The sequence below is a fragment of the Prionailurus viverrinus genome, chromosome A1 (genome assembly GCF_022837055.1).
Source record: "Prionailurus viverrinus isolate Anna chromosome A1, UM_Priviv_1.0, whole genome shotgun sequence".
In the NCBI taxonomy this organism is placed as follows: Eukaryota; Metazoa; Chordata; class Mammalia; order Carnivora; family Felidae; genus Prionailurus; species Prionailurus viverrinus.
Window position 1 is genome coordinate 5,173,927 of NC_062561.1, and position 14,802 is coordinate 5,188,728.

General features: G+C 49.5%; 1 protein-coding gene across 11 annotated transcripts in view; it reads left to right on the plus strand.

Annotated features, from left to right (window-relative positions):
- The window catches only part of LOC125172019 (phospholipid-transporting ATPase IB), a 647,472-nt gene that overhangs the window by 39,409 nt on the left and 593,261 nt on the right, over positions 1-14,802 (plus strand). The gene's annotated exons all lie outside the window — the stretch shown is intronic.

The following is a 14,802-nucleotide window of genomic DNA, read 5'->3' on the forward strand; positions in this document are numbered from 1 at the left end:
GTGAAAATCACCCACCCAGACCTGGCGGCCAGAGAAGGGTTCCAGGAGGACGCAGTGTCTGAGACCGAATGAGGACCGAGTCACGCCTGGGAGGCGGCTGGGGCTGCCGGGAGTGCTCAGGGCCCAGGGGACAGTGTGAGCAGGAGCTGAGAGAGGACTAAAGCCTGCGAGGAGGGGTGCTCCAGGCTGGCTGGTACTCGAGAGGGAAGACCGAATCGGCTGGAAGGCCTGGCCGCGTTACACATTTTGACTCTTCATCGACAAGGCGACGGAGAGCCCTCGGCGGGATGCTGAAGGGCCGCGGTGAGATCTGCACTAGAGAATTCTGCCCCTGGTCTCACTGTGGAGAGCGGCTCGGAGGTGGGAGCGGCTAAGGAAGCAGCAACCGGAGGGCCATGGGGGCGAACCCGGGAGAGTGGCCGTGCGGGTGGAAGGAGGCAGATGGCATGCGAGAAACTTGCTGGAAGGCGGGCCGAGGGAGAAGGAAGGGCAAGCTCCCTGCCGGGGCGGCTGGGTGGCTGAGGAATATGGAAGAAGAGAGACAGAGAAGTGCTCTTATTCCTCGGCCGTGTTGGTTCGAAGTGGCTGCAGGACGATGCTAGAGCACATGTCTCCTGGGTGGTTGGATCTGCGGGTGTGGCCCGTGGACATGAGAGATTCGAGGCATTGACTGGTGCTCCTGGGACCCGATGCTTCAGCGAAAGATGAGGAGGCAAAGGAAGGTGACAGAAATGTGTCCCGAGCAGAACTTTCCTGAACGTCCCCATGGAAGGGACGGGCAGGGGAGGAGAAGGCTAGAAGTGCTGTGAAGAAGCAGCCAGGGAAGTTGGAGGACACCGGAGGCGGGAGGGGCGTGCTCCAGACGGAGAGTGGCCAGCAGGGCTGAGCGTGCCAGGGCCCCAGGAAGGCGAAGGCTGCAAAGGTTGGATTCAGCAGCAGGACGTGTGGAGGCCCTGAGGCAAGCAGCTGGGTGGAGGGCCGGGGACAGAAGCCCGAGAGCAGCGTCCGAGAGGACAGGGATAGGGGAGAAGCCCACCGGCAAGTGTAGACGGTGCTTTCAAAAAGCTCATCTTCGGGGCGCCCGGGTGGCTCAGTCGGTTGAGCGTCCGACTTCGGCGCGGGTCACGATCTCGCGGTCCGGGAGTTCGAGCCCCGCGTCGGGCTCTGTGCGGACGGCTCGGAGCCCAGAGCCTGCTTCGGATTCTGTGTCTCCCTCTCTCTCTGCTCCTCCCCTGTTCATGCTCTCTCTCTCTCTCTCTCTCTCTCTCTCTCTCTCTCTCTCTCCTTCAAAAAAACAAACTTTAAAAAAAAAAAAAAGCTCGTCTTCAAGGGAGGGATGAGAAGAAGCTGTTGAAAAATGAAAGTACAGAAAATGGAGACTGGAAGAGGAACACTCCCTGTCACATCGGGACCGGCCCTGCCCTTGGGGGCTGAATTAAAGCTCGAATTCACAGACATTGTTGGGAAGACCCACCTGCCTCAGTCAGCTCTCCTTCCGCCCAGCCCTGCCTTCTTCCAGATGGTGCCCTCAGCTCAGGCCTCCAGCAGCCTGCACTCTCTGCCTCCCGTCCCTGCGCGCGCTGGGCTTCTGGGCGGCTCCCCCAGGCCCCTCAGGACCTGAGTGGGACCCTTAGCACCCAGGCGCTGCCCGGGCTCATCACCCTGCACGCCAACAGATAAGGCTGGTTCAGGCCCACACCTTCTGGATCGTGAGTTTTGACTAAATGCACAGAATCCTAAACATCACATATTACAAACAAACTCGGGATGTGGTGTTCCGTGCACTGTTTCATTGTGGTTTTTAGGCTGGGCAGTCAGTTACTGGTACTTCCAAGTGTGCATTCTGGGTGGGGAATGTTCTGGGGAAACCATGGAAAAGGTGTGTTACCCACAGGTACACAGCCTTCCCTCCTTCCCTTTAGCTGTGCTTTGATTCCCCTGCCCCCGGCTTCTCTCATCCTGGCTCCTGGCCTGTTGGATCACGACTCATTCATTCATTCATTCATTCACTCTCTCCGTCCACAGAAATATGTTGAGGATCTGTGTGCCTGGCTGTGATTGGCACTAAGGAGTCAAAGGTGAACAAAATGGGATTTTTTGCCCTGTGAGGGCGATGTGACAAACGCTCCCACACGACCAGGCACACACCCTGCAGTGGGAACTGCACAGAAGGCAAGGGAATGTACCAAGGGCAGGGCCGGCCTCCCGGAGGAGGCGGCATTTGAGTCTAGCTTGGAGACGAGAGTTGGATTTTACCAGGCGGCTCAAGCTGAGCCTATACTTGGAATCCCCTTTGTGCCTCTCCCGAACCCGTCTCCCTGCTCTGCACCCACCCCATCCTTGGAGGGTCAGATTCTGGGTTAAGGAATCTTAAGGGTTGAGGAGCCAGGATCATCACCCTTCCTCGGAAACGTCTTATGTCTTTCTTCCAGGTAACATATTTCAATTTTAACAGCCACTGTATGGCTAATGCGTCCCCCCGAGCAGTGGCTGTCACAGGGTGTGTGTTCCCGGCTGCTATATTGTTGTGCCTCTCACAAGGTCATGCCACCTGCTTGATTGGTTGCAGCCCGTTACCACCGCTGCCAGATTGTCGGCAAAGCGATGGCCGTGTTGAGAAGGCACACTCGGCAGGCAGCGGGCATCTGTGAGGGACCTTAAGAGCACCGTGACTGGGTCGAATTCACAAGCATAGAAAAATATCTCAAGGGTCATGCTGATATTCTCAGTATCAACGCCAAATTTCGCGAGAGCAGGTCTTCTATCTTTAAAGCGAATTACACTGGGGAAATTGATAGCCCCAGCAGGTAATCGATGCCCCGTAATCCTGACAGTATGATACGGCTGGTTTTGTTTTTGTTTTTTGGTTTTTTTTTGGTGACATAATTTAAAGAATAATTTACAGAGAAAACAAAACCTGGGCATTCTTTCCGAGAGGCCTTCTTCAGATAAAGAGGAAGAATGTCTTTGACTTCTGATATAAAGTTTTGTTTCCAGACTGTACTGCAGACAAATTAGTCTCGGTGGGATGGGAAACCAAGTTTTGCAAAGGATGGGGTGTACGTGAGCCTTTGAAGGTTCCAGCATACAGCACGGCTGATGATAAACATTTGTCAAGTAATGAGAGAACAAGTGAAGGGGGTTTCCCTTTGATTGCAGGGGTCAGGCTGCCCTGAAGGCTGACGTTACTATAACCACAGCGGTTTTCTGCTTTTGAATTAAGGCCGGGAACGCCCTCTCCAGTTAGGACCTACAGAAGTGCAATCAATGAACAGCAGCTGCTGCTGGTTTCCTCTCTTCTTCAAAGCTAATTATTCCCATCTTAGGACTTGGCAAAATCTGTCTTTATGGGGAGGCTTAGTTATGCTCGCCACCCGGAACTCTCTGGAAATCATACATCCTCAAGTAATTGCGGGACACCCTCTGGTGAGCAATCCAAGGTGTCTTTACTCTCCACGCACAGACGCAGTTCTGGCTCTTTCTTGTAGGTCTTATTTGCCTGGTTGCACCCTGGTGGTTCAGGACCGGGTCCCTATGCAAGGAGGCATCGTTCTCCTTCCCCAGGAGCTCTGGGGAGCCCTGAGGTCCGGACAAGGCTGATACGATCCGGTGGAAGGTGTGGGTAGAGGAGATGCTGTGGTTCATCTCCTCATTCTTTCGGATCCAAGGTCCCCTATGAAATGTCAACACCCGGGAAAGACTCAGTCCCCATTTGGCAGAGCTGATCGACTTGAGAGGACCGTGCGAGAGGGAGGTGCTGATGATACGTGGGCTGCAAGGAAGGAGGGAAGCCGTGCCCTCTGGGGCAGGCCAGAGAGACAAGTGAGCCCCATGGCTTTGCTTCTTTCCCACCCTGCGCCCGGACGCTTGAGGGAGGAGGTGAGTTGACTTGTATGCACCCTGCGAAGACCCTTACTCATTGAGCGTTAAAAATCCACTGAACACGGAAGCAAATTTGTAAAGCCAAACTCTTCGTAATTATGTGTATTTTGGAAAATGCGTTAGAATTCGTGACGGTAATACCGAGATGTCATCTGAATCGGAAGCTTGTGTTCCAAATATCTAGCGGAGGTAGGAGGAGTAAGAAAAGAGGTGTCTTCACTGTCACCTTTGCCTCATATCGAGGTCTAGGGAAATGGGGGTGGGATTAGAAAATGGAGATGGTTTGGGGCGCCCGGGTGGCTCAGTCGGTTGAGCGTCCGGCTTCGGCTCAGGTCACCATCTCGCAGTTGACCGAGTTCGAGCCCCGCGTCGGGCTCTGTGCTGACGGCTCAGAACCTGGAGCCCGTTTCCGATTCTGTGTCTCCCTCTCTCTCTGCCCCTCCCCTGCTCATGTTCTGTCTCTCTCTGTCTCTCAAAAATAAACATTAAAAAAAAAATTGGGGACTGTTTGATCCAAAGGAGGAGGATACAAGGGCATTAAGAGGAAAAGGATCAGCTCTTGAAATGTCACAGTAGGGAAACAACCAAAAGGCCCACAAGAAAGTGGATTAAAATCGAAGAGAATGTTTGCCATTAGGGAGAGCTTCCTGCCTGTGCTACATTGTGAGGTTGGATTGGGCTTTTCAAGTAAGCCCATCGTCTCTCCTTCTGTGAACAATTTGAATGTATCGGGTAGAAGGCATCACACCGGGGCTGTGCGGCCACCTAGGCGTGTAAGACAGGGTCTCTGGCCTGGGGGAAGCACAAAGGGGCGTGGTGTGGAATGGCTTGAGTTGAGGGGCATAGACTGGGTCATCTCTCAATACCATTCACTGGAGAGAAGGAAGTACTCGCACAGCACTTTTCAAAAACCAGTATGGCAAGGAATACTTCGGCTCCGAGGTTTGTAACTGGCCTGGCTTCTGTTAATTAGTCTCCGTTCCTCCAGGTGTCTCCATAACCTTTCCCAGTGTTCTCTGGGCTTTGGATCTGGCCCCGATCGCCCTCCTCTCTCTCTCTCTCTCTCTCTCTCTCTCTCTCTCTCTCTCTCTCCTTTGTTTTTCAAGTTCACAACAAAATTGGTTGAAGTATAGAGTTCCTTAATCCCGCCCCCTCACTCTCCCCCCCACCGTCAACCTCTTGCACCAGAGTGGTACCCAGCAGTGACACATCAGTACTGGCCAAAGTCCATGGGTTACACGAGGGTTCTGTCTTGTCGATGTGCATTCTGTGGGTTTTGACAAATGTATAGTGACGGGTCTACCATTATGGTATCACATGGGATAGTGTTACGGCTCTAATATTCCTCCGTGTGCTGCTTACTCATCGCTCCCTCTCCCTAACCCCTGGCACCCACCGATCTTTTTATTCTCTCCAGTTTCACCTTTTCCAGAATGCTGTATGCTTGGAGCCGTGTACGGTATGCAGCCTTTTCTGATTGGGTTCTTTCACTTAGTGGTATGCACGTAAGGTTCCTCCCTGTCTTTTCGGGGCTTGATAGCCCATTTCTTCTTAGTGCTGAAGAGTATCCCAGCCTCTTTCTCAGGCCCCTCTGAGCTCCCCTCAGGCCGCCTCCCAGGCACAGAGATTGCAGTAGAGGAGATAGGGATGTCTAGAGGGTCAGTGTCTTCTGGACCCTGAATTTGAGAGTCGCTCCTGGAGAAAAGAAAAATCCCTTGAAAGATCCATGCCTTTGTGAAATTTATGAATTTTTTGAATCCTCTTTGGATGCGGAGATGAATTCCTCGTTAACGGTAGGACCGTATCATCCTACCTCTGTAGCAGTCGGGGGCAGTTCGCTAGTTTCAGGCTCTGAGCACCCAGGAGCAGGATGACTGGAACTCATTCCCACTCTTGCCTCCCCCCCACCCCGCAGACTCCTCCCTGCCCGGCCCTGCTTTCTGTGTTGGCTGCTAAGGTCTGCCTGTGGCCGGCAGGCTGCTGCTGTCGGGCACCGCACAGTGGCCTCGGTTCCGGGACATGAGCTGTCCCATCAGATGAAGGGGGCTGGCCTGGATGCAGACCGCCTTTGTTGTCACACAGTTGTTGGGATCTGTTTCACCTAATTTATTGAGGTGGAGCTGGTATCTCTTGTGGCCAAAGACAACACTCCCGCTGGAATGAGAGAGGGCCCTCTTTTCCTCTGGAGTCGAAACGTTTGATCGGGTTCCCAGAATAAGTTGGCCCTGCCCTCTGGGGTTCCGGTGCGACAGGATAGGGGGCCATGGAGATGCCTGCTGTGAAGATCCTGTTTCTTGTGTGTTAATCTTGTTGAAAGACATTTTTTTCCCCCCAGCGTGCACCCAGTGGATATTTACTGGTGACTAGGTTTGTAGGAGAGCAGAGTAAAAACTCTCAAAGTATACTAGTAGGGTCTTATTAATGAGTTCTGTTTATGGGTTAGGTATATACTAAGCCATTGCCTTAAACTCTTGTCTCTCCCAAAATAATCTTGGCCTTTTTTTCAAAGACTGTCTAATGGGGAAATCCTCCTGTCTCTTAATGCTTTGGGACAGCCCTCATGGTGCCTTGATTTGATAGTTGAAGGAAACTAATTGCACATCTAAGAATTTTAATTTCTGATTATAGATGCAGAACGATACTGTGATTCTCCTGGAGTGTTGCAAAAGGAACGGCTCAAATATAGAAATAATGGGCTTTTTGCACACATGCAAGGAATTATAACACTTGGAGGGAGAAAGCGTTGTTGTGTCGCCTGATTTTAGTACCTTCAATTATAGTTTGCAAAGTCACATAACCGTCTCGTGGAATTGTTATTCAAAACCCTTTCTTCTTTACTTTTCTGTCCCCTGCCTGTGCTGGCATTTATGCCCTTTTCTATTTTGATCTTCCTGTAAAGCTCTCTTTTCTGAAAACGGTTTCTGGAAACATCACCACCGGCTAGACCAGCAGGCTGGCTTTCATCCCGTCTCTGCCATGATACGCTCTGTCTACTGCAATATTGACTTAAAGTCTGCAGGCTTAGTAATAATGTCTATTGTGTCTATTTACAGAAAAGGAATTTGCCACGGCTTCATTTCCTTTTGGGGAGGAAGGAGATGGTCACAGACATTTGTATATCACTCCCCGCTTTTGATCTTTATGAAGCATGACAAACGTAAAACAAAATGATAAGATCTTGGGCATCCAGGGCTCAAAATCTAAGATTAAAAAAATCTAAAGACCAGGGCAAATAGCTAAGCTGAAATAGGAAGGAGATGGTAAAATCGATAACCTGGAAGAGTAAATGGAAAAAGCGATTCAAGAGAACGATCGTGTTTTGTTTCAGGTTCTTGTAAGGATTATTCCTGACCTTCAAAAAGACAGAAAACACTAAGCCAGGCACCACGAAGCTTGGGTCAAAAACGGTCCCGCCTTTGAATCAGCGATGATAACTGGGGAAAAAGATAGAAAAAAGTTGAAAAAAAATGTTAACATACAGCCATGAAACAGGATGGACTGCCTTACCATCAGGAGGGACCATTGACAGCAGAAGTAATAGAATTTTCGTGTTGCGCTGACACCTGGTTATTTTTTCAGCAAGTTGCAGAGGTTAGGGTATTTTCTGACTCCAAATGGCCAAAGAGGCTGAGCCCGTTAGCATAGTGCTTCTCCAAAATAAATGAAACGTGAGGGGGAGTCTTGTGCACGGCTCCCGCTGAAGCGATTTGGTTCACAAGACAACTAAAATGTAGGCTGTATTTTACGTAAGATACAGGCTACTTTGGAAACTGAAAACGCACCTCAGCAGGCTCAAGGGGTGTGGGGGGTACGCCTCCCACAGGCAGACGGCCGGCCCGTGGGGCAGGCACAGGTGCCGGTTGCGTGCAACTGCTCGGAACAGGAGGAGGGAGCACTGTGCGGAGTTCTGTGGGGAGCACTGAAGGGCTGTTTAAAGATGGCAGCCGTCTACCTGACGATTCCCGCAAGACAGTTGGTGTGCCCAAAGCCCTCCTGAAAACAAAGATGTTGTTTACTATACAAAAGCTACAGCATGAGCCACAATATTCGGGGACTGGTGGCTAGAAGGGTCTATTGAGCAATGCCCTTACTTCCCACTGACACATGATTTGATTGTTCAGAGACCATCTGCCTTCCACAGCCATAGGGCTGTGCTCAAAATGTATTAGGTGCCAAAGTAATCCAGTTAAGGGAAGCAAAGCTCCGAACCTCTTACTGTCCATATCCGCTCCTGGCCAGGTGGCTACTGGAGGGCTCCTTGAGGCCTTTGGACCTCAGCAAGAAACAGAGGTGGGCCATTTCAGGTGCCGTGTATCAAGTTATATCAGCAAGGAGGCAGGGGCCTTGGGGAATGAAGCATCATAGACCCACAGGGGACCAGTACAGCCAACTGGTCACCCACTGGCCTGCCCTCTCTTGGACCCCACAGGGTTCGGGCAGGACACGCACGGGTGCACCCCATAATGCCAAACGGATCTGTTTGTTAATTCAGTATACCAAAACAAAAGTTAACTTTATGCTTGATTTTATGTGAAGCATTCTACTAAGTGGTTGTAGTGAGAGTATCTTTTATACCTGCCGTCAGACTTATTTTTCAGAAGATTTGCAACCTGATTGGTAATGTGATCATCTAACTTAAAAACTAAGTGAGTCTAGTTACTATTTCTGATTCTGATTTAAGCTCAAATGTGGCATGGAGTTCAACCCACTTTCCTTTTTTCTTCTCTTCTTCTTCTTTTTTTTTTTAAATGTTTATTTATTTTTGACAGGTGGGGGAGAGGGTCAGAGAGAGAGGGAGACACAGAATCCGAAGCAGGCTCCGGGCTCCGAGCACAGAGCACCATGCGGGGCTCAAACTCATGAACTGTAAGATCATGACCTGAGCCAAAGTCAGAAGCTTCACCGACTGAGCCACCCGGGCGCTCCCCCCTACCCCTGCGTCCGTCTCCCCCCCCCACCACTCTTTTTCATTTTTAATTGAGGAAATGGAGGCCAGAAGTGTTCTGTGACTGGTCCAAAGTCCGCAGTGGTTTAGAGGCTGAGCAGGACTGGAGTCAAGAACTTTCTCCTCCTTCACGAACCGAAGAACTGGTCACCATTTCAGAATAAAGGCTCTTCATTTCCTTGAAGCCTGCTCTATTTTTATTCCTCGATAACTCTGTTTTACTTTGTTTACTTTATTACTTTGTTTACTTTATTTCTTAGGTTACTGCTGAGGTTTATCATTCTCCCGCAGGTTGACTGAAAATCTTGTAAAAATTGGTGGCTCGTTCTTGTTATTGAATGCAGTGATGTGAGCAGGAGGGCAGGTCAGGGTCGGCCGTGTGGGGTGGTCACCATAGACAGCAGCACCACTGACAGTTACAGCCAAAGGAGCCTTGGTGGTCACTGAGCCTTTCACTTTCAAAGTGGGAAACTGAGACCCATAGAGGCCAAATAGCCTGTCAAAAATCAGAGCTGTGACTGGAACCTGAGATGTGTGTGGGTGAAAGAGAGAGAACGTGCGTGTGCATAAGTTGGGGAGGGGCAGAGGTGGGGGGAGAGTGAGGGAAAGAGAGAATCTTAAGCAGGCTCCGTGACCAGCTTGGAGTTTAACTCGGGGCTTGATCCCACACCCATGAGTTTATGACCTGAGCCGAAATCAAGAGTCAGACACTTAAGTGACCGACCCACCCAGGTGCCCTGGCACCAGAGACTCTTGATTCTGTGACTGTGTTGTCACAAGGACTATATTTCTAGACAGAAGTATCAATTGTATTAAACCACAGAGATCAATATAATCAGTTTTAGGAGATTAAGCGGTCTGGTCTTCGACCCAGGATGTAATGTGCAATGTCCTTACCAGTCCCTGGAATCAGCTTACGTATATGCCTCTTTTCCATGAATTGAGTGCTTCCATCTATCTAATTGAGGCTTCCTGCATATTAATAACCCTAGTTACAATATCGATTCCATGCCTCGGAACCACACGTGGCGCTGAATTTCATTGCCTGATTTGTGGTTAATTACCTAAATGTACATTTCGTTCTGAGCGTTGCCCTCGGTTCCTTTTTGGTCTCTTCCCCGCTTTTGTGCCCCCATCACCACCCAGCTGTCATGTCATCTCTTCATTTGTTCTTTTATCAGTTCCTGGTGGCACAGGGTTGTGTCAAGCAGGTGTGGAGCAAATAATTAACCAGGAGGGCATACATACTTGAAATTTGCCGGGGAAGAAGCAGAGGAGCATGGTGCCTTCACAGATCGAGGAGGTGCTAAAGACGGGTGGTTTCTGGGAAAACTGATGCCCTGAGCAAAGAGACTATGACAGCCATGAGAGTTGATAAGCTTTTTCGCTAGATTCACATTTCTACCACCGTAGATCCCGTAGCACAGAATGTTGTTCACGTTCACATGCTTGCCTCTGAACATGATGAACTCATCGTAAGTCTCATGTGTGCATTAAATTGCACCCATCTCGGGGCGCCTGGGTGGCGCAGTCAGTTAGGTGTCCGACTTCAGCCAGGTCACGATCTCGCGCTCCGTGAGTTCGAGCCCCGCGTCAGGCTCTGGGCTGATGGCTCAGAGCCTGGAGCCTGTTTCCGATTCTGTGTCTCCCTCTCTCTCTGCCACTCCCCTGTTCATGCTCTGTCTCTCTCTGTCCCAAAAATAAATAAAAACATTGAAAAAAAAATTAAAAAAAAAATAAATTGCACCCATCTCGGGGCGCCTGGGTGGCTCAGTCGGTTAGGCACCCGACTTCGGCTCAGGTCATGATCTCGCGGTCTGTGAGTTCGAGCCCCGCGTCAGGCTCTGTGCTGACATCTTGGAACCTGGAGCCTGTTTCAGATTCTGTGTCTCCCTCTTTCTCTGACCTTCCCCCGTTCATGCTCTGTCTCTCTCTGTCTCAAAAATAAATAAACGTTAAAAAAAATTTTTTTTTTTTAAATTGCACCCATCTCACTTCCGCACGTGCTCTCCTTCTTGACAAATGGTACCGCCATTTATCCCGTTATGGAGCACGAGTTCTCGGAGGAACCCTTGACTGCTCTCTCTCACACCCCACGTAGAACCCGTCCGCAAGGCCTGCGGGTGCTTCTTTAGAAATATTGCCCCGGATAGGACCGCTTCACAGCACCCCCACGATTAAGGCTCCCGTCCAGGCGACCATCATTCGAGTTAAGTCTGCACGGGTCTCCTCACAGCTCCCTTTCGCAACTACGAAAAACCACGTATTTTTCGCAACCATACAAGGAGCCTGATTGGTCCTTTTATGATTGAGTCAGACCATACTATGTTCCTGTGCGAATACTAAGGCGGCTTTCTACTCCCACTTGGAGTAGAGTCTAAAATGCACCACGGGAGAGGTCCTCCTGACCAGGCCTGCTCCTACCAGTCTCCTCCCCTTGACCTGCACTCCAGGCACACTGCCTTCCCTGCTGTTTTTCAAATACACGAAACAGTCCTTGTCTAGGGACTCGGCACTAGCTCTGAATCGTGGGTGTGCTTTTCTCACTGGGCTCCTCATTTCCTACATCTGAAATTGAACTCCTTGGTCACTGTCCATGTGCTTACCTTTAATTTTGCTCTATTGCATATGTTAATATATGTATTTGTTTGTTATTTGCCCCCCTGAAGAACTTGCAGTCTTCAGGAGATGGGCTTTGGGTTTTGTTCACTGTTTCTTCTACAGAAAACGACTATTTGTTAAATGAACAATTGGGGTTATCTGAGAACCGTATTGCAGTGGTTAAATTCCTCTTAAAGCCAAAAGCTCTGTTGCGTATTGGGGCTGCGAGGGCACTGGCGACATGGAAATGGTAAAATACTAGGGTTTTTTCTCATTGTCAGTGGGTTCGTTTGTGCTGCTGTTGACCCCACTCCTACCTCCATTTATTTTATAAAAGTTTATCTCTAGTTGGGGCACCTGGGTGGCTCAGTCGGTTGAGCATCCGACTTCGGCTCAGGTCATGATCTCACGGTCTGTGGGTTCCAGCCCCACGTCGGGCTCTGTGCTGACAGCTCAGAGCCTGGAGCCTGTTTCAGATACTGTGTCTCCCTGTCTCTCTGCCCCTCTCCCACTCATGCTCTGTCTCTCGCTGTCTCAAAAATAAATAAACATTAAAAAAAATTTTTAAAAAAGTTTGTCTCTAGATTTTATATGAAAGTCTGGGGGCGCCTGGGTGGCTCAGTCGGTTGAGTGTCCAACTTCAGCTGAGGTCATGATCTCATGGTTCGTGGGTTCGAGCCCACATCAGGCTCTGTGTTAACCGCTTGCTCAGAGCCTGGAGGCTGCTTCAGATTCTGTGTCTCCTCTCTCTGCCCCTCCCTCGCTCACGCTCTGTCTCACTTTGTCTCTCAAAAATAAATAAACGTAAAAAAAAACTTATATGAAAGTCTCTTGGATGTCCTAGCACCAGAGTTAGATGGTGAAAGCCCCGGATGTGTGTTTTCCTGTCGTGTTCTAACATCCGTTGACAGCAGGCCTAGACAGTGTGCAATGATTCGCGACAGGCTTGATGTGTACGTGTTCACCTCCTTTACAGAAATTTTAGAGTTTGTATTACTCTCCCCGACTCCTCTCAAGATGAACAGGTTTTAAACCCCTCAGGAAGCATTAGCAGGAGGCCATCACCATCATTATTTGGTTAGTTTGTTGTATCACAAGACTTATAAACTTCCCAGGAGAAGCATAACTTGTCAATAGTTCTTCCAGAATGACTACCTTTATTCATGTTTAAGATTCATGTCTGAAAGGCTTCTTTTAGCTTTTCTGCTTTCTTTTATTCATGGGAGGTACTAAAAGCAACTCCTTGGGGTACATGTGTGGCTCAATCAATCACGCATAGGACTCTGGATTTCGGCCCAGGTCACGATCTCACAGTTTCGTGAATTTGAGCCCCGCGTCGGGCTCTCGGCTGACCGTGTGGAGCCTGCTTGGCATTCTCTCTCTCCTTAGGATTCTCTCTTTCCTTCTTTCTCTGCCCCTCCCCCACTCACATGCACACAAGCGTGCATGCTCGCTTTCTCTCTCTCAAAATAAATAAATAAATAAACCAAAAAGAAAGTAAAAGCAACTTCTTTTCAGGTTGAAAATATTGAGACATACGTGAATTAAAGGCAGTTGAATGAAATAGTAGCTACACCCATAATGTGTCCTCATAAACCGTGTCCCAGAAAAATGTGATCCCAGCTCTTGAGCAACTTTGCTGCTTGAGATTGCCATGTGGTTTAGAACTTGGGCCACCATCGCGGGCAGTTTAGGAAACTGGGCTCCAGGTTAAGTGACGCCATTTATCGGGACTTTAATTATGAAGTGTTAGGATATTTAGTTGATTTCCGCTTGCCTGAAAGTATGTCTTTGTCCCCTGGGACCTTCTTTTGCCCCCAGTTTTCCATAAATTTGTGGCTATTTCTAAAGGCAGGCGTGAGTCGCTTTTTCCCAGTTTAGGCTGAACCGGACATTCCCTTCCATCTTTAGCCTGTTGGTATAACTGAGTCTCTGCCTTGTACATAAAGGTGTATTCTAATCACACAGGGACCTTTACTTTTATTTTACTTTGTTTTCTCCCGTTTCTCCAGAGGCATGGCCCTTGTGTCCTGCCTTTGGGGCCCTGGTCTGACTCTGTGATCTTGGCCAAGTTGCTTTGAGATTTTGGCACTCAGTTTCTTCATCTATGAGATAGTATTAGACAGTCTGTAAGTGGATTCATTCACCAACAAATATTTATCTTCTACCATTTTCTCAGGTGCTGGATAACTTTGCATTGATTGGTTCATTTATTCATTGATATTCTCGCTTGTTTCAGAAAGAACTGAAGGAAGCTGGGTAATAATATTTGCTTTCACAGCGTACAAAGCACCTTCGCATATATCATCCATTTGATTATAATAATAGTCCTGAGAGGCCGGTGGTGCTGCTTCATGGTACGGATGGGATAAAAGGTCTTTCCAACAAGCCATATTTGATGATTGTCGGGGAAGGGTCATCAGGAGGACGTGACCACTGGTTGACCTGTGATCTGGGCCTGACCCTTGGAGGCTCCTCACGTCCTTGGAATATGGCTTCCACGTACCCTCCCTGCTTCCAGGAGGTGCCCCAAGCACCTAGCCTTGAGATAGTGATTCGGCGTTGGGAACCTCTGCACTATATGCTGACTGAGCCCCATTAAGGCCTCTTTATAAACTGAAGATTTAAAAAAAATGCTTATTTGTTTTGAGAGAGAGAGAGAGAGGAAGGGCAGAGAGAGAGAGGGAGAGAGAGCATCTCAAGCAGGCTCTGCACTATCAGCACAGAGCCCGACGCGTGGCTCTGTCTCACAAATTGTGAGATCATGACCTGAGCTGAAATCAAGAGTCCGATGCTTAACCGATCGAGCCGCCCCGGCACCCCTAAACTGAAGATCTGATGGGCAGGCGCGAGGTACTGGCCTTGTGGCCACCCACCCTGTAGGTGAGCCCTTGCTTATGGAACCTGCCGCCTGCCAGGCTGTGGGGTCCGCCTCTCTCCTCTGCCTCTCCTTGCCATCTGTGGACAGCAGGGCAGGTGTGGGTGGCAGTTTCAGATGGCCTCTGGGCGGCTCCAGATGCTTCAAATCTACGATTCCGTGGTCCCAACCGTTCAGCTCAAACTATTAGTATAATGACTCTAAGAAGCTCGTTCGAAGTGGAGATTTCTGATTCACTGTGGGGGGTGGACCCCAAGAATCTTCATTTCTAAGAAGCAATGGTGGCAGTTCTGGTCGGGGGTCTGCTGACTGCGCTTTGAGAAACGCTGCCTTCTGGGCGAACACAGCGCCCGCACAGCACAGATGGCCATCACACGTTTACTGGCTCAGTCTGTGGGCAACGAAGCTGCGAGAAATAACCAACAGAAATAGAATGAAAACGTTCAAGTGTAGATAGGTGACACCCGTAACACTGATGGAATGGGAAAGTCGGCTT